Source organism: Leptodactylus fuscus, chromosome 2 (genome assembly GCF_031893055.1).
Source record: "Leptodactylus fuscus isolate aLepFus1 chromosome 2, aLepFus1.hap2, whole genome shotgun sequence".
Classification (NCBI taxonomy): domain Eukaryota; kingdom Metazoa; phylum Chordata; class Amphibia; order Anura; family Leptodactylidae; genus Leptodactylus; species Leptodactylus fuscus.
The window spans coordinates 7,404,536-7,432,178 of record NC_134266.1 but is presented as its reverse complement, the minus strand read 5'-3'; the positions used below and the strand labels follow the sequence as shown (position 1 = coordinate 7,432,178).

General features: G+C 42.9%; 1 protein-coding gene across 1 annotated transcript in view; it reads right to left on the bottom strand.

Moving 5' to 3' along the window:
- The window catches only part of BOC (BOC cell adhesion associated, oncogene regulated), a 68,648-nt gene extending 46,954 nt beyond the window's left edge, over positions 1-21,694 (bottom strand). The window contains exon 1 of the mRNA XM_075263323.1: positions 21,362-21,694. The gene's annotated coding sequence lies outside the window, so the exon portion shown is untranslated. The remainder of the gene's footprint in view (positions 1-21,361) is intronic.
- Between the last annotated feature and the right edge of the window lie 5,949 nt (positions 21,695-27,643).

The window sequence follows — 27,643 nt, the reverse complement described above, 5'->3', positions numbered from 1 at the left end:
CCCTCTCCCCCTTACTTCATACCCACCAGAGAGAGTCCTGGCACAGATCCCCAAACTGCAAGGCCAGATCCCCATCATTCTGGGCTCTGCTTTATCTCAGCCTGGCTATTTCTGGCACTCGGAGGAGTACGGGGGTTTGCTAGTGGGAGGTTGGACGCTTACGACTGCGTGGAAACTTGGCCTTACAAGTCTGCGTCTTGTGAGACGTCTTTTATTATTTCATTTTTCTTGATTTTTCCTTCTTATACTTGGCAGTTCAGCCTAAACAAGTGATAGAGAAATATTATTGCGGACTCTGCGCCACCCAAAACTCCTAGTAACTCCTTTGTCGCCAAAATGGAGAAGAAGGACGAAGAAAAAAAAAGCTTCGGAATAGAATTCTCTCAACAACGGCGGCCATTTTTTTTTTTTTTTTTTTTTTGCATTGAACCAACTTTGCAAATTCCAAAAATTTTGCAAACCTTTGACCTCATAAGTCACTCATCGAAAAGCAGTCACGCAATAAATGCCCCTTTAAGGGTGGGTGCCCCTTCATAGACCCATTTGTGACCAGTTATAAGCCATAAGTCTCATCAGAATGCCATGTCAAAATGTGGCAACCTTGGAAATTGTCGTCCAGGTAAGTTTCACCTGTGGATTATAGGGGAGCTGAGGTCAAGCACCCATGAGTATTAGGGGAGCTGAGGCGTTAGATACAAGGGGGGGGGGAATATCACTCATTTTGTTAATTTATAGTTCACATCTGTCTACTTAGAACAATGTTAATTTTTGGTTTATACCAATATTATTTGTGGTTCTCTGCAAGCCACCAATTCCATACCAACCACTAAAGGTGCTGAGATACTTGGAAACTGTTGCATGAGTCTACAGGTTTTGGAGAATGAATCTAAATGTAGATTTTGGCTACAAAGATGGCGGCCTGGAATCGTAAAAAGATACCATAAGAACCATAGAGACCATTACTGGTTAGTCTTGACCAAAAATTATCATAACATCAACCAACTTGGACGATCTAGAACCTCAACCAACTTGGACGATCTAGAACATTCGGTCATCAACCTCCGTGGACATCATCGATTTTTGGACAGCACTGAACAATGACAATCTTGCATTGTCCACCCTAGACAAACCACTTTAAGAATCTGTTGGCTGTAGGATCTTATCCAGACTTGGGCGTCCATACCAAATTAATCACATCGTGTCATAAAGTAAATTCCTGAGAACTTTATATGGTTGACCACCAAAGAGAAGAATTCTCCTGATGTGTCCAGTTCTGTTTTCTATCAGAGGGATTACATCCGAGGATGGGTGGAGGGGCCAGGCCAGACGTTGGACACATAGAACATCTTCTGGAATGTAATACATCCTTGTCTGACAGCCTGAGATTCTCAAACTCATACAAACTCTCATGGACAGAAGCGTGGGGTAACCGGAGGACTATGGGAGACAACAGGGCCCATAAAGGATCGGTAAGAGTATGAGTTGGGTGAGATGGCGCAGGACTAGTAAGATGATATGGAAGGTGGGAAAAGAGACATCTGAGCCAGTGGAACCGAAGAGCGGAATAAATAAGGTGCAAACGGATGGGTACCGGGATAGACATGCCAAGTCTGTCTTGGCAGAGGCATCTCCAGACGGCGTCCTGTAAGGGATATATGACCTGGCGTGCCAATGCGCACCGCAACAATCAACAGTACACAGACCACCTTGAAATACAGCGAAGGAGACGAGAGCGTTGGAGGACGCCTGATGATTCCGCATCCCGAAAAGAAGGAAAAAATGTATCAATTTGGAAGAAAATCCACAGAAAATAAACAAATTCCGAGCAGAAGGCCGCGCGGTCCAAACGTCTCAGGTCTCTTCCAAGAGAACCTGGCGCTCTCCCCTGGCGCTCTTCTCCTTGCACGCTCAGCGCAGGAGGAATTTCTCATAGACTCCGCTCCTTAAACCCTACAATTATTTTAGCTAAATCTCATTCAAGGCCGAATAAAGAGCAAAAGTACAAAAGATTCCGGAGGGGGAAGAAGAAGAAGAAGAGGAGCGGAGGGTTTCTTACTTTCCCCAATTCTCCTTAATTTATGTCCCTTTGCTCACTATCAACTCAACTTGACAAGCTTGCTAATTGGATAAGTGCAGATCCCACACTCTCGGGATGCCAGAGAACTGGATGGGTTGGGGTGGGAGAGGGTTTTTTTTGGGGGGGGATCATTGGTTTAATAGTGGGGGGGGGGGAGATGCCTCTCAACATGAATTCCATCTGCTTTTTTTTCCTCGCGACCATTGAGGACGTTCCTTGAATATTCATGAGCTCTTCTCTCTTCCACCTCGGCGCCCCCTCCCTCTGCCCCTCTCATAGCATGGGACAATACGTTCGCTAACAGCCCCCCCTCTATGCATTAGATAAACACAGGCAGTGTCAAGTGTGAGGAGGGACTACAACTGCCAGTCATGGATCGGGCCCACAATGAGACCCCCTAATATATTGCATGCTTTCCATATGGGGGCTGCGTTGCCTATGGAAACACTAACAGGCAGAACGAGGCTTAATAGAGTCCGTATTCATTGTAATGCAGCAAGCTGGCTCAAGAGACTATTGCCCCGTGGGTCGTTTTTCTTTATACCTCTCCCCCCCACCACCACCACCCTTTTATTTTTTTTTCTCCTTTTATTGCAAGGGGACAAAAGACCAAGGTTGCTTAAGGGTCCCAATCTGGAGAGGATCGGGGGTCTCATAGAAAAGACTTTGCTGCAGTTTGGGAGATCTTGGGGGGGGGGGGAGAAGGTTTCAAAAATAGGAGACTAAAATAAAAAAAAAAAATCTGAAAGTTAAAAAGCGAGCAGAGGTGCCAGCTGCCCGCAGAAAACCGGCAATAGCCGGAGGGAAGGAGGCTTTAGAGGATACAAAGGCCTGGCAAGGAAAAAGGTTAACGCGTAATAGAAAAAACAGCTGCTTAAGACGAGAGTGATGTCTGACCACCCGCCTCGAGGACGCGGCCCAGGCCAAAAAAACTCCTGCCAACCGTGCAATGGCGACAAGGCCCCGCACCCACGGCTCAGAGTCCTTGAAGTTTAATGGAGTGTCCCGAGCACTTCATCTATTATACGGGTCCAAAATCAACATTTCTGCTCCTCCTTCCTTATCTGGTCCGTGCGCGCTCCTTGTCCTCTTCATTCCTCTGCAGGCTGACAAAATGGTGGTAATGATGGATGAAGAGCAGGGTGAAGCTCCGACTACAACTACAGTTTCTAGATTAACAACATCACCCGTAAGGACCTTATCTACAGAATCTAAAATCATCTGGTCTACAGTGTCTGCAAGTGGGCACACATAAACTACAGACTCCAGAACCATAAAGACATTGCCTACAGAATCTAGAAGCCTAAACAGAGTCTAGGTCCATAAATACCTAAACTATGGAGTCTAGAACCATAAAGACATTAACTACCGAATCTAGAATCATCTGGTCTACAGAGTCTACAAGTGGGCACAAATAAACTACAGAATCTAGAAGTCTAAACAGAGTCTAGGTCCATAAATATCTGAACTATTGAGCCTAGAACCATAAAGACATTAACTACAGTGTCTACAAGTGTGCACAAATTAACTACAGACTCCAGAACCATAAAGACATTGACTACAGAATCTAGAAGCCTAAACAGAGTCTAGGTCCATAAATATCTAAACTATGGAGTCTAGAACCATAAAGACATTAACTACATAATCTAGAAGCCTAAAAACATAAACTACAGACTCTAGAACCAAAAAGACATTAACTACATAATCTAGAACTCTAAACCAAGTCTAGATCCATAAATATCTGAACTATTGAATCTAAAACCATAAAGACATTAACTACAGAATCTAGAAGCCTAAACAGAGTCTAGGTCCAAAAATGTCTAAACTACTGAGTCTAGAACCATAAGGACATTAACTACATAATCTAGAAGCCTAAACCGTGTCTAGATCCATAAATATCTGAACTATTGAATCTAGGACCATAAAGACATTAACTACAGTGTCTACAAGCATACACACATAAACTACAGAATCTAGATCCATAAATATCTGAGCTATTGAGTCTAGAACCATAAAGACAATAACTACATATTCTAGAAGCCTAAACAAAAAAAAAAACCATAAACTACAAAATCTAGAACCATAAACACATAGGATCTAGATTCATAAAGACATAATCTACAGGGTCTAGAACCATAAAGACATAATCTAGAGTGTATAGATTCATAAAGACCTAAATTACCTGAACTGAACACCTGAACTACTGAGTCTAAAACCACATATACCTAAGAGTCCAGAAACAGAACTTTCTGGAGTCTAGAACTATAAACACCTACGCAAAAGAGTCTAGAACAAAAACAAACAAACTAGACCTACAAAGTCTAGAACAATAAACAACTAAAGAGTCTACCACCATGCAAAGGCAGAATACAGTGACTAGAACCTGATCTGTAGAGACAAGACCTATGAGCACTTGAATTTCTCGCCCCTAGAACCATAAACACTTGACCTTCACCAGGGCCACAGCTCCTACTACTGGACCACTGGGGGGCGCTGCCCTCTCACCACTCACATTACATTAGTTGGGGCATCTACAGTATATATCAGATATTTTGCCCCAGTCTGGTGCCCCAGTGGTCTCATTTCAGGGAGCGGCCATGATGTTCCTTGTCGTAGTGGCCGGGGCAATGTTCTAGACTAATGATAATGTATATGTCTGTATCTTGCTGCCTTTGTATGTATTTCTCTAGTTGTCTTTATAGTATCTGTCCCCCCCCCCCCCCCCCATCATTATGTAAATAACCTGTAAGAGGGCAATTAATAGGACTTTGCAGTAAGAAGTGGAGAATCCCCTGACTTTTCCTCTGGGATTAGTGGATCTCCTCGTGTTTGCTCGGGATACATTGTGTCTGTCACTTGCATGGCCACAATTCACCGTCACACTTCACACTGTGTTCAGAGCAAACACCAGAGCAGAGAAAAGGCCGCTGTGGGTTTAGTTAATCTCGGCTGTGTGTGAAGCCGCCATCATGAACCGCGCCGCAATACAACAACTTGTTGATTTTATATTTTCTTTTGTGTGACTGAGCAAATAAATGATCCAAAGAACGTGAAGAAACTGCAGAAGCGGATACAAAGATATTCACACGTATAAAGACAGCAGAGCGATGACATCACTGAGAATACAGTCTATGACATCACTGAGAATACAGCCTATGACATCACTGAGAATACAGTCTATGACATCACTGAGAATACAGTCTATGACATCACTGAGAATACAGCCTATGACATCACTAGAGAACGGTGACATCATTGGCAATACAGCCTATGACATCACTAGAGAGCGGTGACATCACTGAGAATACAGCCTATCCATATACTAGAGAGCGGTGACATCACTGAGAATACAGCCTATCAGTATACTAGAGAGCGGTGACATCACTGAGAATACAGCCTATCCGTATACTAGAGAGCAGTGACATCACTGAGAATACAGCCTATCCATATACTAGAGAGCGGTGACATCACTGAGTATACAGCCTATTTATATACTAGAGAGCGGTGACATCACTGAGAATACAGCCTATCTATATACTAGAGAGCGGTGACATCACTGAGAATACAGCCTATCCATATACTAGAGAGCAGTGACATCACTGAGAATACAGCCTATCCGTATACTAGAGAGCAGTGACATCACTGAGAATACAGCCTATCCATATACTAGAGAGCAGTGACATCACTGAGAATACAGCCTATCCATATACTAGAGAGCGGTGACATCACTGAGAATACAGCCTATCCGTATACTAGAGAGAAGTGACATCACTGAGAATACAGCCTATCTATATACTAGAGAGCGGTGACATCACTGAGAATACAGCCTATCTATATACAAGAGAGCGGTGACATCACTGAGAATACAGCCTATCCGTATACTAGAGAGCGGTGACATCACTGAGAATACAGCCTATCTATATACAAGAGAGCGGTGACATCACTGAGAATACAGCCTATCCATATACTAGAGAGCGGTGACATCACTGAGAATACAGCCTATCTATATACAAGAGAGCGGTGACATCACTGAGAATACAGCCTATCCGTATACTAGAGAGCAGTGACATCACTGAGAATACAGCCTATCCGTATACTAGAGAGCAGAGACATCACTGAAAATACAGCCTATCCATATACTAGAGAGCGGTGACATCACTGAGAATACAGCCTATCCGTATACTAGAGAGCAGTGACATCACTGAGAATACAGCCTATCCGTATACTAGAGAGCGGTGACATCACTGACAATACAGCCTATCCGTATACTAGAGAGCGGTGACATCACTGTGAATACAGCCTATCCATATACTAGAGAGCAGTGACATCACTGAGAATACAGCCTATCCATATACTAGAGAGCAGTGACATCACTGAGAATACAGCCTATCTATATACTAGAGACTGGTGACATCACTGAGAATACAGCCTATCCGTATACTAGAGAGCGGTGACATCACTGAGAATACAGCCTATCCGTATACTAGAGATCAGCGGTGACATCACTGAGAATACAGCCTATCTATATACTAGAGAGCAGTGACATCACTGAGAATACAGCCTATCTATATACTAGAGACTGGTGACATCACTGAGAATACAGCCTATCCGTATACTAGAGAGCGGTGACATCACTGAGAATACAGCCTATCCATATACTAGAGAGCAGTGACATCACTGAGAATACAGCCTATCCGTATACTAGAGAGCGGAGACATCACTGAGAATACAGCCTATCCATATACTAGAGAGCGGTGACATCACTGAGAATACAGCCTATCCGTATACTAGAGAGCGGTGACATCACTGAGAATACAGCCTATCCGTATACTAGAGAGCGGTGACATCACTGAGAATACAGCCTATCCGTATACTAGAGAGCGGTGATATCACTGAGAATACAGCCTATCCGTATACTAGAGAGCGGTGACATCACTGAGAATACAGCCTATCCGTATACTAGAGAGCAGTGACATCACTGAGAATACAGCCTATCCGTATACTAGAGAGCAGTGACATCAGTAAGAATACAGCCTATCCATATACTAGAGAGCGGTGACATCACTGAGAATACAGCCTATCCGTATACTAGAGAGCGGTGACATCACTGAGAATACAGCCTATCCGTATACTAGAGACTGTGACATCACTGAGAATACAGCCTATCCATATACTAGAGATCGGTGACATCACTGAGAATACAGCCTATCCGTATACTAGAGAACGGTGACATCACGGAGAATACAGCCTATCTGTATACTAGAGAGCGGTGACATCACTGAGAATACAGCCTATCCGTATACTAGAGAGCGGTGACATCACTGAGAATACAGCCTATCCGTATACTAGAGAGCGGTGACATCACTGAGAATACAGCCTATCCGTATACTAGAGAGCAATGACATCACTAAGAATACAGCCTATCCGTATACTAGAGATCGGTGACATCACTGAGAATACAGCCTATCCGTATACTAGAGAGCGGTGACATCACTGAGAATACAGCCTATTCGTATACTAGAGAGCAGTGACATCACTGAGAATACAGCCTATCCATATACTAGAGAGCGGTGACATCACTGAGAATACAGCCTATCCGTATACTAGAGATCAGCGGTGACATCACTGAGAATACAGCCTATCCGTATACTAGAGAGCGGTGACATCACTGAGAATACAGCCTATCCATATACTAGAGAGCGGTGACATCACTGAGAATACAGCCTATCCATATACTACATATTATTATAATTTACATACTTTGATGCGGGCAGGATTTGGGCACCCGACCACCCGCAGGGTGATGCCCCGACAGGACAAAAACAACCCCCGGATCATGTGATGGCTTCTTTGTGGGCTCTTTAAAATAAGCCCTTTAAATCCCTCATAAAAACACAGCAAAGAAAGACGGCCATAATCTGGAGCTTCAGTCAAGTGCACTTATCCCTCCGCCCCAGCGGGAGTCCTGGGATGGCGGCACCTCCAAACAATCAGATGTTTAGGACCATGTCACCCCTCCCCCACCGACTATATCGATATCACCCATCATACATAACATGGATGAGACTGGAATAGGAAAGATACCCTACACCTACAGCAGTAGTATCTAAGCCTACCCTGTGTGATACTGCATACTGAGCGGTGTATCTAATCCTATCATGTCTGATACTATTTGCTGAGAATCTGTATCTAAGAATTTTATATCCAACATCAGGTCAGAACTTTGAATACCTGACAGTGATGGGTGAAATCAACAGACGTCCTAGGTATAGAGGATTACTGAGCACACTATGACGGTGACATACACTATGTGGGTGACTATGTGTGCCTAAAGACTGGGTATGAAGGGGTTACAGTATGGCGGTGGTATACACTATGTGGGTGACTATCTGAGCCACATACTGGGTATGAAGGGGTTACAGTATGGCGGTGGTATACACTATGTGGGTGACTATCTGTGCCACATACTGAGTATGAAGGGGTTACAGTATGGCGGTGGTATACACTATGTGGGTGACTATCTGTGCCACATACTGGGTATGAAGGGGTTACAGTATGGCGGTGGTATACACTATGTGGGTGACTATCTGTGCCACATACTGGGTATGAAGGGGTTACAGTATGGCGGTGGTATACACTATGTGGGTGACTATCTGTGCCACATACTGGGTATGAAGGGGTTACAGTATGGCGGTTACAGTATGGCGGTGGTATACACTATGCGGGTGACTATCTGTGCCACACACTGGGTATGAAAGGATTACAGTATGGCGGTGTTATACACTATGTGCGTGACTATCTGTGCCACACACTGGGTATGAAAGGATTACAGTATGGTGGTGGTATACACTATGTGGGTGACTATCTGTGCCACATACTGGGTATGAAGGGGTTACAGTATGGCGGTGGTATATACACTATGTATCTGTGCCACATACTGGGTATGAAGGGGTTACAGTATGGCGGTTACAGTATGGCGGTGGTATACACTATGTGGGTGACTATCTGTGCCACATACTGGGTATGAAGGGGTTACAGTATGGCGGTGGTATATACACTATGTATCTGTGCCACATACTGGGTATGAAGGGGTTACAGTATGGCGGTGGTATACACTATGTGGGTGACTATCTGTGCCACATATTAGGTATGAAGGGGTTACAGTATGGCGGTGGTATACACTATGTATCTGTGCCACATACTGGGTATGAAGGGGTTACAGTATGGCAGTGGTATACACTATGTGGGTGACTATCTGTGCCACATACTGGGTATGAAGGGGTTACAATATGGCGGTGATATACACTATGTGGGTGACTATCTGTGCCACATACTGGGTATGAAGGGGTTACAGTATGGCGGTGGTATACACTATGTATCTGTGCCACATACTGGGTATGAAGGGGTTACAGTATGGCAGTGGTATACACTATGTGGGTGACTATCTGTGCCACATACTGGGTATGAAGGGGTTACAATATGGCGGTGATATACACTATGTGGGTGACTATCTGTGCCACATACTGGGTATGAAGGGGTTACAGTATGGCGGTGGTATACACTATGTGGGTGACTATCTGTGGCACATACTGGGTATGAAGGGGTTACAGTATGGCGGTGGTATACACTATGTGGGTGACTATCTGTGCCACATATTGGGTATGAAGGGGTTACAGTATGGCGGTGGTATACACTATGTGGGTGACTATCTGTGCTACATACTGGGTATGAAGGGGTTACAGTATGGCGGTGGTATACACTATGTGGGTGACTATCTGTGCCACATATTGGGTATGAAGGGGTTACAGTATGGCGGTGGTATACACTATGTGGGTGACAATCTGTGCCACATACTGGGTATGAAGGGGTTACAGTATGGCGGTGGTATACACTATGTGGGTGACAATCTGTGCCACATACTAGGTATGAAGGGGTTACAGTATGGCGGTGGTATACACTATGTGGGTGACTATCTGTGGCACATACTGGGTATGAAGGGGTTACAGTATGGCGGTGGTATACACTATGTGGGTGACTATCTGTGCCACATATTGGGTATGAAGGGGTTACAGTATGGCGGTGGTATACACTATGTGGGTGACTATCTGTGCCACACACTGGGTATGAAAGGATTATAGTATGGCGGTGTTATACACTATGTGCGTGACTATCTGTGCCACATATTGGGTATGAAGGGGTTACAGTATGGCGGTGGTATACACTATGTGGGTGACTATCTGTGCCACATATTAGGTATGAAGGGGTTACAGTATGGCGGTGGTATACACTATGTATCTGTGCCACATACTGGGTATGAAAGGGTTACAGTATGGCAGTGCTATACACTATGTGGGTGACTATCTGTGCCACATATTAGGTATGAAGGGGTTACAGTATGGCGGTGGTATACACTATGTGGGTGACTATCTGTGCCACATATTAGGTATGAAGGGGTTACAGTATGGCGGTGGTATACACTATGTATCTGTGCCACATACTGGGTATGAAAGGGTTACAGTATGGCAGTGCTATACACTATGTGGGTGACTATCTGTGCCACATACTGGGTATGAAGGGGTTACAATATGGCGGTGATATACACTATGTGGGTGACTATCTGTGCCACATACTGGGTATGAAGGGGTTACAGTATGGCGGTGGTATACACTATGTGGGTGACTATCTGTGCCACATACTGGGTATGAAGGGGTTACAGTATGGCGGTGGTATACACTATGTGCGTGACTATCTGTGCCACACACTGGGTATGAAAGGATTATAGTATGGCGGTGTTATACACTATGTGGGTGACTATCTGTGCCACATATTAGGTATGAAGGGGTTACAGTATGGCGGTGGTATACACTATGTATCTGTGCCACATACTGGGTATGAAAGGGTTACAGTATGGCAGTGCTATACACTATGTGGGTGACTATCTGTGCCACATACTGGGTATGAAGGGGTTACAATATGGCGGTGATATACACTATGTGGGTGACTATCTGTGCCACATACTGGGTATGAAGGGGTTACAGTATGGCGGTGGTATACACTATGTGGGTGACTATCTGTGCCACATACTGGGTATGAAGGGGTTACAGTATGGCGGTGGTATACACTATGTGGGTGACTATCTGTGCCCACATTCTGGGAAGAAGAAGAAGAATTTTCTGACTCATAACATAAATAAGAGCGTGGCGAGGACTCAGGGCCGAGGACCGATCCCAGCGCATCTCCAGTTACCACCCGGGGGTTCTAGGATTACTGCAGCTGTGCCAAGACTGCCAGGGCAATGCCAGGGACACAGGGGGCCCCAGAACATGTATAACCCCAAAGCCTGCACCAAGGAACTACTTACCGACCTCACTACTGCATTACTTAACCTATTATACTCTAGTCACAACCAAAGCTGCACTGGCAGTTGTATTGGTCACAGCCCAATGATATAAGATACAGAAAATCAGGAGAATTGAGAATGCAGCTTTGGATGTGAGTGGTGTATAAGATCTGATGTAACTAGAGACAAGTACAAGATAACGTCCTCAGGGCTTGTCCTTGACAACTTTGCTCCGTCTGTGACACTTCCTAGTTAAGTTCTTACAGGTTCTGCCGCCTCCTGGTCACTGCCGGGCGGAACCTTAATGCAGGAAGAGAAGAAAGAATTGATCAACCTTCTCCTTCTGACATCCTGGAGGATCGATAGGACGCCCCAAGCAGCTCCGCACTATTAATACACCAGCCAGTATACTGATATAGTCAGGTACAACATGTCACCTACACATCAGGGTGACCACAGTATATGGGAGGGAGAGGGTCTGTCATCGTCATCTCAGAACCTAACAAGTCCCCCATTACACTGCAATATGACATTATGGCTCCAGGATGGATTCTGTCTGATACAGAGCATTTATATAACACACTCTCAAAAATACCAAAGAATACCGCCATACAGTGTCAAATGACAGTAGCCAAATATTACAATTATTCAGTAACCAGTGAACAACACCAGTGTGCAAGTACCACCAATGTACAGCGCTCAAATAATACCACCATACAGTGCTCAAAACATGCTACCCTATAGTGCTCAAATAATACCGTCATACAAACCTCAAATACTACCACCATACAGTCCTTAAATCATACTACCATATAGTGCTTAAATGATACCACCATACAAAACTAAAATAATACCACCATACAGTGCTCAACTCATACAACCATATCATGCTCAAACAAAACCGCCATATAGTACTCAAATAATATCACCATAGAGTGCTCAAATAATATTACCATCCAATGTTCAAATAATATCATACAGAGGTCAAATAGTACCACCATTCAGTGCACAAATCATGCTACCATTTAGTGCTCAAATAATACCACCATACAGTGCTCAACTCATACAACCAAATGATGCTGAAATAATGCCACCATATAGTGCTCAAATAATATTCAAATGATATCATACAGAGGTCAAATAGTACCACCGTTCAGTGCACAAATCATGCTCCTATATAGTGCTCAAATAATTCCACCCAACAAAGCTCAAATAATACAATATAGAGTACTCACATAATACTGTCATACAGTACTAAAATGCTACAATACAGAGCTCAAATAATACCACTATACACTACTCATATAATATCACCATAAAAAGCTCATATAATACCACCATCTAGTACTCCAATAATATCACCATACAATGCTCAAACAACAGTATCATACAATGTCCAAGTATGTTCGCAGCAGTGTTATAAATAGTACACAAACAGTGCACCAGGTCTGTCAATGCTTGTGTTTAGTGCGTTACATTACCCATCTATGACCACTATACAGTGCTAAAAAAACCTGACATATAGTGCTGTATTTATTTTACGTATATAACACCAGCATATTCTGCAATGCACCGCAGACACACAGAAATAACATACAAAGTACATGTAGGGTCGAACTCCAGGGCCCCGTGCAGGCAACATTGTAATCTGAGTGTATACTATCATATGGGGCTGAATAAGATTAAATAGTGTTTGTATACAGTGCCCAGATATACCATTAGTGTCCAAAAAACGTCTGCACACTGCCAAATGACAAATAATGCTGCTACACAGTGCACAAATAAGACATAATGAAGCGCCCAAATAATCGCAATGTACAGAGTCCAAATAACAAGTAATGCTTCAGTGCACAAATAATGCCATATAGTGCCCAAATAAAAATTATACCTCCATATGGTGCCCAAATAACAAATACTACATCCATACAGTGCCCAAATAACAAGTAATGCTTCAGTGCACAAATAATTCCATATAGTGCCTAAATGAAAATTATACCGCCATATGGTGCCCAAATAACAAATACTACATCCATACAGTGTCCAAATAACAAGTAATACCTCCATACAGTGCCCAAATAACAAATACTACCTCAATACAGTGCCCAAATAACAAATACTACATCCATATGGTGCCCAAATAACAAATACTACATGCATATGGTGCCCAAATAACAAGTAATGCTTCTATACAGAATACGATGAACCTCAACATACAGTGTCCAAATATCAAATAATACCTCCATACTGTGCCCAAATAACAAGTAATGCTTCTATACAGAACACAAATTTGAACATAACAGAACATAATATTTGTTATTTGGGCACCATATGGAGGTATAAATATTCTCAGATTATAGGGTCCAACTAATAAATACTACCTCCATACAGTGCCCAAATAACAGGTAATGCTTCTATATAGAACACGAATAATCTAAACATACAGCAAGTAATGCTTCTATACAATGTCCAAATAATAACAATATAGTGATCAATTAATACCTCCATACAGTGCCCAAATAACAAACACTACATCCATATGGTGCCCAAATAAGAAATAATGTCCTTATACTATAATACAATGTCCCTATACAAATAATACCACCATACAGTGGCCAATAATAGCCACACACAGTGCTCATATAATAATCCCGTACAGTGCCCAAATATTCCTTCCATATACTGGCCAACTAATACCACCATATCTGCCATGGCCCTATAACACACAATTTGGGAAAACTGTATGTTATACATCCTTGTAATTTACAAATGTGTACTGTACCTTAAATTTAAAACTCAATACAATTATTGAAACAGAAATAATGCTTCTATATGGCATCAAATAATCATAACATACAGTGCCCAAACATGAAATAGTGCCCAAATAATACCACCCTATAGTGTCTGAATAATAGCCCCATACACTGCTGAAATAATGATCCTATATCTAATGCCCAAATTATACCTCTACATAGTGCCCAAATAATACCTCTACATAGTGCCCAAATATGAAATAGTGCCCAAATAATACCACCCTATAGAGTTTGAATAATGGCCCCATACACTGATGAAATAATGTTTCTATATAGTGACCAAATAATACCTCTAAATAGTGCCCAAATAATGTTTCCATACACCGGGCAAATATGAAATAATACTTCTATACGGTGCCAAAATAATACCACTATACAGTGCCCAAATAACAAATAATGTTTCTATATAGTACCCAAATAATACCAATATATAGCGCCAAACTAACTACTAAATAGCTTCCAAATGATGCCCCCCCGTACACTGCCCAAATAATGCCACCACACAGTGCCAAATAAATGCTGCCATACAGTCCCGTATAACATATGTGTTAGCCCGATCATCAGATAATCCGGCAGAAATGATCAGATGTGCCCCACAGGGCAGAATAGCGAGCCATGTATTACTGTGCAGGGCACCGGATGGCGGAGGTACGGCGCAGTGGAGCTGGAGGTTTGCAGCGGCTCACTTTTCTCCTGAGTGGTTTGAGGCACTGGGTTTGGGGTTTGAGGTTTCAGGTGACCGGGGGCTGCTAGTAATGACCTGAGGTCGTGTTTTCTTAAGGTTTGTGGCATCTCAACCCTTGAGGCAAATCAGCCTGTAAAACCCCAAAGCTGTCACCAGACGAGAGGAGGCGGAGGTGGGGGGGGAGGGGGCGAGCGGAGGAATTTGGGATCTTCTATTCTGGACCCTACATTTATAGGGCATCTTATGGCGGACTTGTAATAGCGGTATTATATAAGCCACTTCTGGGCGACACATTATAACCTGCCACCGCAGACAATCGCGTCCTTTATTCCTCGCCCGCACCGGCTTCTAATTAACCACAGCTGGAGGCCGCAGTAAATGACTCCATCCCATTATTAATGTGGAGTACAATGAAACTTACAGGAAACCCTATAATGCCGCCTGATGTGCACGCAACAGGCGCAATAAAACCGCCTCCCCTTTCCCCTCCTAAACCCTAAATTGTTGGAATAATTTTCGCAAAGGGATTTATTGGACTTCAAATAGTAAAAATACCGCCAGCGCCCCACACCTGCGCCTGCTGCAGGTTGCCTGGGTAGCCCTGCACAGTATTCATTAAAAGTATTCACGCCCCCTGCTTATATTTTCCGTATGCAGTTATAACGAATTTAGGTGGTGCGGCCCATCAACACCAAACCTAAAGAGGTTCACTGAAATCCAGAAAAAAATGGAGGGGTGTGAATATTTTTAATGACTGTTCTAAGTATGATCCAGGGAGAGCAAAAGTTTAAAAAAAATAAATAAATTTAAACATGAAAAGTTCTTTCAGGGCCTTAAAGTCTTCTTATGTGTATCCCTTTAAGAAACAGTATCTTGATACAGTCCCTTTAATTGTTATCCTGTCAACAGACTACGGAAGGGGTGGGGCTTATGTAAATTTGCATTAAAAGGGGAGTTTCTATGGATTCTTGGGGACACTCCCAGGTGAGAATGAGATCTTCAGGGACACACCTAGGTTGGACCAAGACCCTCTGGGACACTCACAGGAGAGAACCAGATCCTCAGGGGCAGTCCCAGGAGACAATAAGATCCTCAAGGGCAGTCTCAGGAGACAATAAGATCCTCAGGGGCAGTCCCAGGAATGAACCATAATCCTCAAGAACACGTTCAGAGGAGACCAAGACCCTCAGGGACACTCCCAGGTGAAAACCAGATCTTCAGGGACACACCTAAGTGGGACCAAGACCCTCTGGGACACTTCCAGGAGAGAACCTTAACCTCAAGGGCAGTCCCAGGAGACAATAAGATCCTCAGGGGCAGTCCCAGGAATGAACCATAATCCTCAAGGACACTTGCAGCGGAGATCAATATCCTCGGGGAAACTTCCAGGCGGGACTAAGACCCTCAGGGACACCCCAGGAGAGACGCAGATGCTCAGAAACACTACCAGACAGGACAATGACCCTCAGGGACATGCTCAGGAGGGAACCAGATCCTCAGGGGCAGTCCCAGCAGGATCAGTATGTTGGGATGTTGTATCAGGGGCAAATAATAGAACTACAAGTGGCTTCACCCCGTTATTTTTTGCGTAGTCTGAATTATAATGAAATTAGACGGCATGGGCAATCGCCATGACACCAAACCTAACAAAATGTTAGGAGCGTGAATACTTTTCCTGACTATTGTATGATCCAGGTGGAGTAAAATTTATTCACTGTCTCCACACAGGTATCCCTTTAAGAACAAGTGTGATTGGCCTACATAAAGGGTGGGGCTTATCTAGATTTTGTAGATCCTCAGGGGAGGGAAGTTTAAGCAGAGCTAAAATTGGCTCCACCCCCTTATTTGCCCCATAGAATGAATGGTATTAGAGCCGGTCACTACAAGGCAGTAATAATACTAATCATTGGTCAGATCTGGGAGGAGGCGGAGCTTTCTCCTGTCTCTCAGTGCTGCCCCCTGCATGATGGGAGAGCGGGGGAAGGGTCGTGACAAGTGCTGCTCGATACTATATAAGGTAATATAGTGCCCAGACACTGCCTATAGCGCCACCTAGATGTAGTGCTACGCGGCTGTGACATTGGGCCCGCGGTGACCCACCATAATAATATACTCTCTACACAACAAACTCAGCTCTGCTACATCTGGCTAAGAAAATTATTCAATAAAGTGTTTTCTGTCAATCCTGAAAAAACTAATGGAATACAAATGGGAAAGTGTCAGATTTCAGGCAGTGCGGGGGCCGGGGGTGTGCGGGGGGCCGGGGTGTGTGCGTCCGGCACATGGAGAGTTAATCGCCCGTCTGTCCTCATTTGACTCCTGGCTGAAATCATCTCATAAATTCTGATCACGATGGAAATTTCTACATCACGAGGACGGGATCGGGGCCCACCTGGATCACAGCGCCATAAAGTGAGGTCCAATGCTGAGGCCTAGGAATCGGTCGGACTGTCAGGGACACTGTGCAGGCGCTGAACCCCCTTGTGTTTTACAGTCACTGCCCCCCATATCCTGCGGTCACGCACATACACCTCGCCCGCTTTGTAGTCTATTCTCACACCTCTGAATCCCCCCATAAAGCCGTGACACAGAGCAGGTCCCCGCACCGAGGTCTGCTCCACCAGCGAGCACCATGTGGTAGCATATTACTAACACCTCTGTGCCTGACAGGATTATAGGGGGCCTCGGGGGGGGGAGCTTTAAGGGCAACTCCACCCTGAGCCAAGGCACATAGCCGTGTATGAATAAAGGGAATGGCCCCCAGGTGAATATTATTGGGGGAAAGGAAATGACAACCTCTAAAGTAGACAGAGTCGTTGTCATTTTTTAAGCCCCTCCCATTACCGTAGAGTTCTATATCTTAGGTCATGTGACAGAGGACAGTATGGTCACATGTTATGGCTCCCGCCAGTGTCATGTGACAGGAAGGCTTCGCTGGTCACTGCGGCGTCTCTAATATTCAGATATGGCGCTATGACTTATGGGGGGGCCTGAGCCTCGAGGGGGTGTAATACAGGCAGTGTCTATAGAGTATTCGTAGATGTAGCAGAGCTGGAGATGTCTTTTAACTTTTCAGGAATTGGAGCCTAAGTTTTGATACTATGGTAACTTTACTTTCAGGGGTTTGTGATGTCAGTATAATAGGTGTCGCGTGAAAAAACTCATCTGTACCATCTAACAAACTCAACTCTACATCATGCAACAAACCCAATTCTGCTACATCTGTTATATGGTTCTTCTTGGACTGACTCAGCTCTGCTACATTTGGTAATAGCTTTACTCAGTTCTGCTCCATTGAACAAGTCTAACTCTGCCCCACTTGACGCCATGACACGCACTCAGCTTTACTCCATCCAACAAGCCTAACTCTGCACCACTGGGTACTATCAGATGCACTCAGCTCTGCTCCATTGAACAAGTCTAACTCTGCCCCACTTGACGCCATGACACGCACTCAGCTTTACTCCATCCAACAAGTCTAACTCTGCGCCACTGGGTACCATCAGACGCACTCAGCTCTGCTCCATTGAACAAGCCTAACTTTGCCCCACTTGATGCCATGACACGCACTCAGCTCTACTCCATCCAACAAGTCTAACTCTGCACCATGGGTACTATCAGACACACTCAGCTCTACTCCATCCAACAAGTCTAACTCTGCACCATGGGTACTATCAGACACACTCAGCTCTGCTCCATTGAACAAGCCTAACTCTGCCCCACTTGATGCCATGACACGCACTCAGCTCTACTCCATCCAACAAGTCTAACTCTGCCCCACTGGGTACTATCAGACACACTCAGCTCTACTCCATCCAACAAGTCTAACTCTGCACCATGGGTACCATCAGACACACTCAGCTCTGCTCCATTGGACACCTAGGTCTGCTTTTTTGGTAAGGAGACTTTCTCCAACAAGCAAACTCAGCTCTTCTACACATCTGACACACTCAGCTCTGCTACATCCAACAATCCCAGTCCACCCCTGAGCTGCTGTCATCCCTCTTGAAGCCATTGAGGACACTTATGTAGAAGATAAGACCAATTTAGGACACTCCAGATCCACAACCTGTGGAGAGTCTGGCTGAGACTTCTAGTTCCACAGCTGCTACAATCCCAACAAGGTCAGAAACTTTCCAGATGTTTCGGTAAATTTCTGAACAATCCGAAACAAATTCTGCGCCATTTTCTCCCTACACCAGAAAGCGTCCAGAATAAGAATCTCACACCTGAGGCAAAGGGCGACCTAAATATAATAACCCCCCCCCCCCCCCCCAAATATCCCAACACAACCCAGAGAGAAGAGAATAAGAAGACCCCACCCCAAATACTGCAGAACCCACAAGTGGCATCAAGGCAAGATCCAAGACATGTAGATCCAAACAGGACACAAAAACATCCCCAAACTCCCCTGGATCCTGCAGAATCGGGCACTACATGACATGTCAGACCAAGGAGAGTCTGGGAAAACCCAAAAACACCTAAAAAAAATACCTGAAAATTCAGGATTATGATGGAAGAATCCAATGGAAAGAAATTATTTGTTTTTGTTTATATGTTAATAATTAAAGGAATCAACAAATATCTCCGGGGATATAATTATAAGTGATTGCAGATTGTTACTTAGATACTGTATACTGTCAGCTGACACATCGCTATAAGGTTTATAACATGCCATCCGATACATACTGCATATATTATGTACAAACTATACACACCATATACACATTACAGACATATACGCACTACACATATCATAAACAAAGTATACATTCCATATACTCGATGCACAGATCATATAATCACTACACACATCATATACACCTAACAGACATCATATACGCACTACACATAACATAAACACACACCATATAGATATATCATATATACACTACATACATCATATAGCCATTCCACATATACTATACACAGTAGACACATCATATACACGTTACACATATCAAACAAATGACAGACATCATATACACACTAATCACACCATATACCTATACTACACATATCATATATACATGACATACACCATAAACACATCATATAAAGACTATGCCCATCCTAGGCACAATACACAAATCATATACACACTACACACACTACACACACACTAGATACACATTACACACATAACATATACCTATGACAGAATTATGACACGATTATTATAATTACTGAGAAGTTTTCGAACTCTCTATAGACATTATTGACATTGACTATATATACAGTATATATATATATATATATATATATATATATATATATATATATATATATTTGTTCTCTGCACAAGCCAAAGTACATAAATATAAATATCCGGTCAACTTCTGACTCTTTCCATATTATTAATTGAATTCAATTTTCTCATTTTAAAAAAAAAAAAAAAAACTTTCCGAAAAACTTTTAGACGTTGTAATTACTTCATATTGATTTACTTTTTTTTATCTATTGTCATCACAAATGTACAACCTTGTCTAATATACTATCATTCACGTAGAGACCAGTGGGGTACGCGCAGGTCCATATATGATGGGTATACATATATACTGTATATCCTCATATATATGTATGTATTGCACACACGGATACAGATGTGTGTTATTCTATATATATATGTACTGTACATCCTGATATATCTATGTTTTGCACAGATGGATATAGATATGTGTTATGCGTACTGATATATATAAGTACTGTACAGGATGATATATCTATGTCTTGCACACATGAGTATAGATATGTATTATGCTATATATACATGTACGGTACAGCATGATATATCTATGTTTTGCACTGTCGGATATAGAGATGTGTTATGCGTACCGATATATATACATATATATGTACTGTACAGGATGATATATCTATGTCTTGCACAGACGGATATCAATGTTTTTGAAATTCCGATAAAGAAAAACATCAATAAATAACAAAGTAAAATAAACAAATAAAAAGAAATGAAAATAAATAAAGTAACAAAGTAACAAAATAAAAAAGAATGAAATAAAGAAACAAAACAAACCTACAAGTAAATACAATCTGTGTAGTAAATGTATGACAGGGGGTCTCCGGGACAAAACACCCCCCAAAACAATGTCAGCCCCAGCTCTAGCCCCCCCGTCGCCCCCCCCCGTATAGTCACATAACAACATAAAGAACATCCTACAATCTTTAGATACAAAGTCTTCTTCTTATTCTTCCGGATACAACATTAAGGAGAAGCTCCAGGACACCGGGATCAGCCCCAGACAAGTAGGCCCGGCCTGGGAAACCTCAGGGTCTAAAGTCTCCCCCAGACCCCAAGGACTGGGATACACATGAAGGAATCCGCCGTCCCGGGGTGGACTTAGAGGCCTTAATGGGATTTCTGCTCCAAGACGGAAAAATTCTTCCCTAAGGAAACTTGAGTGAGGGTAAAGAAAAAAGTTTGGACTCACCGGAGGAGGCAGCAGGAAGGTTGGTGACAATGTAACAATCCGTCTGGCCTAGGGATACATGGAGATGGGGCAAATCTGCAGATTTAAAGGGCCCTCCTTGGGGTTGTTGCTGTAGCTCCTTGGGTTAGAGGGAAGTTTGTAGGAAGTTAGCAGCCAGCATGTTCTGGGATCTCGCCTCTTTTTGGATGACTGGCTCCTAAAACAATCCCCTTCTTTAGCAGGATAGGAGCCTCCCCTCTGAGAGCAGGGGGAGAGAGGGGGGAAGGGAAGGCGCAGGACAGGAGGCTTGTACCAAAACACACAACTTCTCCTTCTTCTCCTGCATCAGCCTGAAATCCTGCAAGTGGCCACTTCACCCCAAGACCTGAGAATTATGGTTTCTGCAAATTGCAGATGAAGCCACATGAAGGGTCTGAGGTGGAGGGAAAGTAATGATGGTGATGTTGTGCAGCCTGTGGTAGTGGTGTGGAGGGGGTAGGGGGGAGCACAGAAGATGGAAGGCCGGACCCTCCCCCCAGCAGTGTTTTGTGGGGTAGTTGAAAGACCCTGTAATCCGCCCACTATTCATGAGGGGTCTGTGCAGCTGCTGGGGACACAAAACATTACATTTTACTCATTGGTCACAGCAGCAAGTTGGTTCAGACACTGCAGGAGCGCAGGCTGGAGGATGCTGAGCTCTGCTATGCTGGGGTAGTAGTGAGAGGACACTTGAAGAATTCCAAAAATATAACAAGAGTTGTCACCCGATGCAGCACAGATTACCCATAACATATAGAATTCTATCATTACAAATTCTCTCTTACTGTTGTACCTATGTGTCAGTCTTTACTACAGTTCTGAAATTACATTCACGAATCAGGAGGCTCAGGATGACATGCTGCAGAGTGGTACCGCAGATTGAATTGTGAAAGGTGACAAATGAACATACAGGAGATGTGAGATAATCAATGAGGGGAAGGGGCTGCAATGAGAAACATTATTTACACCAAGGTGGAAAACCTATAGAAACAAAATACTAGCCACAGCTTATTACTTATCCTGTACTGATACTGAGTTACATCCTGTATTATACTGCAGAGCTGCACTCACTATTCTGCTGTTGCAGTCACTGTGTACATACATTACATTACTTATCCTGTATTATACTCCAGAGCTGCACTCAGTATTCTGCTAGTGCAGTCACTGTGTACATACATTACATTACTTATCCTGTATTATACTCCAGAGCTGCACTCAGTATTCTGCTGGTACAGTCACTGTGTACATACATTACATTACTTATCCTGTATTATACTCCAGAGCTGCGCTCACTATTCTGCTGGTACAGTCACTCTGTACATACATTACATTACTTATCCTGTATTATACTCCAGAGCTGCGCTCACTATTCTGCTGGTACAGTCACTCTGTACATACATTACATTACTTATCCTGTATTATACTCCAGAGCTGCGCTCACTATTCTGCTGGTACAGTCACTGTGTACATACATTACATTACTTATCCTGTATTATACTCCAGAGCTGCGCTCACTATTCTGCTGGTACAGTCACTCTGTACATACATTACATTACTTATCCTGTATTATACTCCAGAGCTGCGCTCACTATTCTGCTGGTACAGTCACTCTGTACATACATTACATTACTTATCCTGTATTATACTCCAGAGCTGCGCTCACTATTCTGCTGGTACAGTCACTGTGTACATACATTACATTACTTATCCTGTATTATACTCCAGAGCTGCACTCAGTATTCTGCTGGTACAGTCACTGTGTACATACATTACATTACTTATCCTGTATTATACTCCAGAGCTGCACTCAGTATTCTGCTAGTGCAGTCACTGTGTACATACATTACATTACTTATCCTGTATTATACTCCAGAGCTGCGCTCACTATTCTGCTGGTGCAATCACTGTGTACATACATTACATTACTTATCCTGTATTATACTCCAGAGCTGCGCTCACTATTCTGCTGGTGCAGTCACTGTGTACATACATTACATTACTTATCCTGTATTATACTCCAGAGCTGCGCTCACTATTCTGCTGGTGCAGTCACTGTGTACATACATTACATTACTTATCCTGTATTATACTCCAGAGCTGCGCTCACTAATCTGCTGGTGCAGTCACTGTGTACATACATTACATTACTTATCCTGTATTATACTCCAGAGCTGCGCTCACTATTCTGCTGGTACAGTCACTGTGTACATACATTACATTACTTATCCTGTATTATACTCCAGAGCTGCGCTCACTATTCTGCTGGTACAGTCACTATGTACATACATTACATTACTCATCCTGTATTATACTCCAGAGCTGCACTCACTATTCTGCTGGTACAGTCACTGTGTACATACATTAAATTACTTATCCTGTATTATACCGCAGAGCTGTGCTCACTATTCTGCTGGTACAGTCACTGTGTACATACATTACATTACTTATCCTGTATTATACTCCAGAGCTGCACTCACTATTCTGCTGGTGCAGTCACTGTGTACATACATTACATTACTTATCCTGTATTATACTCCAGAGCTGCGCTCACTATTCTGCTGGTACAGTCACTGTGCACATACATTACATCACTTATCCTGTATTATACTCCAGAGCTGCGCTCACTATTCTGCTGGTGCAGTCACTGTGTATATAGATTACATTACTTATCATGTATTATACTCCAGAGCTGCGCTCATTATTCTGCTGGTGCAGTCACTGTGTACATACATTAAATTACTTATCCTGTATTATACTCCAGAGCTGTGCTCACTATTCTGCTGGTACAGTCACTGTGTACATACATTACATTACTTATCCTGTATTATACTCCAGAGCTGCGCTCACTATTCTGCTGGTACAGTCACTGTGTACATACATTACATTACTTATCCTGTATTATACTCCAGAGCTGCACTCACTATTCTGCTGGTACAGTCACTGTGTACATACATTACATTACTTATCCTGTATTATACTCCAGAGCTGCGCTCACTATTCTGCTGGTACAGTCACTGTGTACATACATTACATTACTTACCCTGTATTATACTCCAGAGCTGCACTCACTATTCTGCTGGTACAGTCACTGTGTACATACATTACATTACTTATCCTGTATTATACTCCAGAGCTGCGCTCACTATTCTGCTGGTGCAGTCACTGTGTACATACATTACATTACTTATCCTGTATTATACTCCAGAGCTGCACTCACTATTCTGCTGGTGCAGTCACTGTGTACATACATTACATTACTTATCCTGTATTATACTCCAGAGCTGCGCTCACTATTCTGCTGGTGCAGTCACTGTGTACATACATTACATTACTTACCCTGTATTATACTCCAGAGCTGCACTCACTATTCTGCTGGTACAGTCACTGTGTACATACATTACATTACTTATCCTGTATTATACTCCAGAGCTGCGCTCACTATTCTGCTGGTACAGTCACTGTGTACATACATTACATTACTTATCCTGTATTATACTCCAGAGCTGCACTCACTATTCTGCTGGTACAGTCACTGTGTACATACATTACATTACTTATCCTGTATTATACTCCAGAGCTGCGCTCACTAATCTGCTGGTGCAGTCACTGTGTACATACATTACATTACTTATCCTGTATTATACTCCAGAGCTGCGCTCACTATTCTGCTGGTACAGTCACTGTGTACATACATTACATTACTTATCCTGTATTATACTCCAGAGCTGCGCTCACTATTCTGCTGGTACAGTCACTATGTACATACATTACATTACTCATCCTGTATTATACTCCAGAGCTGCACTCACTATTCTGCTGGTACAGTCACTGTGTACATACATTAAATTACTTATCCTGTATTATACCGCAGAGCTGTGCTCACTATTCTGCTGGTACAGTCACTGTGTACATACATTACATTACTTATCCTGTATTATACTCCAGAGCTGCACTCACTATTCTGCTGGTGCAGTCACTGTGTACATACATTACATTACTTATCCTGTATTATACTCCAGAGCTGCGCTCACTATTCTGCTGGTACAGTCACTGTGCACATACATTACATCACTTATCCTGTATTATACTCCAGAGCTGCGCTCACTATTCTGCTGGTGCAGTCACTGTGTATATAGATTACATTACTTATCATGTATTATACTCCAGAGCTGCGCTCATTATTCTGCTGGTGCAGTCACTGTGTACATACATTAAATTACTTATCCTGTATTATACTCCAGAGCTGTGCTCACTATTCTGCTGGTACAGTCACTGTGTACATACATTACATTACTTATCCTGTATTATACTCCAGAGCTGCGCTCACTATTCTGCTGGTACAGTCACTGTGTACATACATTACATTACTTATCCTGTATTATACTCCAGAGCTGCACTCACTATTCTGCTGGTACAGTCACTGTGTACATACATTACATTACTTATCCTGTATTATACTCCAGACCTGCGCTCACTATTCTGCTGGTGCAGTCACTGTGTACATACATTACTTCTCCTGTATTATACTCCAGAGCTATGCTCACTATTCTGCTGGTACAGTCACTGTGCACATACATTACATTACTTATTCTGTATTATACTCCAGAGCTGCGCTCACTATTCTGCTGGTACAGTCACTGTGTACATACATTACATTACTTATCCTGTATTATACTCCAGAGCTGCACTCACTATTCTGCTGGTACAGTCACTGTGTACATACATTACATTACTTATCCTGTATTATACTCCAGAGCTGCGCTCACTATTCTGCTGGTACAGTCACTGTGTACATACATTACATTACTTATCCTGTATTATACTCCAGAGCTGCACTCACTATTCTGCTGGTGCAGTCACTGTGTACATACATTACATTACTTATCCTGTATTATACTCCAGAGCTGCACTCACTATTCTGCTGGTACAGTCACTGTGTACATACATTACATTACTTATCCTGTATTATACTCCAGAGCTATGCTCACTATTCTGCTGGTGCAGTCACTGTGTACATACATTACATTACTTATCCTCCATTATACTTCAGAGCTGCGCTCACTATTCTGCTGGTATAGTCACTGTGTACATACATTACATTACTTATCCTGTATTATACTCCAGAGCTGCGCTCACTATTCTGCTGGTATAGTCACTGTGTACATACATTACATTACTTATCCTGTATTATACTCCAGAGCTGTGCTCACTATTCTGCTGGTACAGTCACTGTGTACATACATTACATTACTTATCCTGTATTATACCCCAGAGCTGCGCTTACTATTCTGCTGGTGCAGTCACTGTGTACATACATTACATTACTTATCCTGTATTATACTCCAGAGCTGCGCTCACTATTCTGCTGGTACAGTCACTGTGTACATACATTACATTACTTATCCTGTACTATACTCCAGAGCTGCGCTTACTATTCTGCTGGTGCAGTCACTGTGTATATACATTACATTACTTATCATGTATTATACTCCAGAGCTGCGCTCATTATTCTGCTGGTACAGTCACTGTGTACATACATTACATTACTTATCCTGTATTATACTCCAGAGCTGCGCTCACTATTCTGCTGGTACAGTCACTGTGCACATACATTACATCACTTATCCTGTATTATACTCCAGAGCTGCGCTCACTATTCTGCTGGTGCAGTCACTGTGTATATACATTACATTGCTTATCATGTATTATACTCCAGAGCTGCGCTCATTATTCTGCTGGTACAGTCACTGTGTACATACATTACATTACTTATCCTGTATTATACTCCAGAGCTGCGCTCACTATTCTGCTGGTACAGTCACTGTGTACATACATTACATTACTTATCCTGTATTATACTCCAGAGCTGCGCTCACTATTCTGCTGGTACAGTCACTGTGTACATACATTACATTACTTATCCTGTATTATACTCCAGAGCTGCACTCACTATTCTGCTGGTACAGTCACTGTGTACATACATTACATTACTTATCCTGTATTATACTCCAGACCTGCGCTCACTATTCTGCTTGTGCAGTCACTGTGTACATACATTACATTACTTATCCTGTATTATACTCCAGAGCTATCCTCACTATTCTGCTGGTGCAGTCACTGTGTACATACATTACATTACTTATCCTCCATTATACTTCAGAGCTGCGCTCACTATTCTGCTGGTATAGTCACTGTGTACATACATTACATTACTTATCCTGTATTATACTCCAGAGCTGTGCTCACTATTCTGCTGGTACAGTC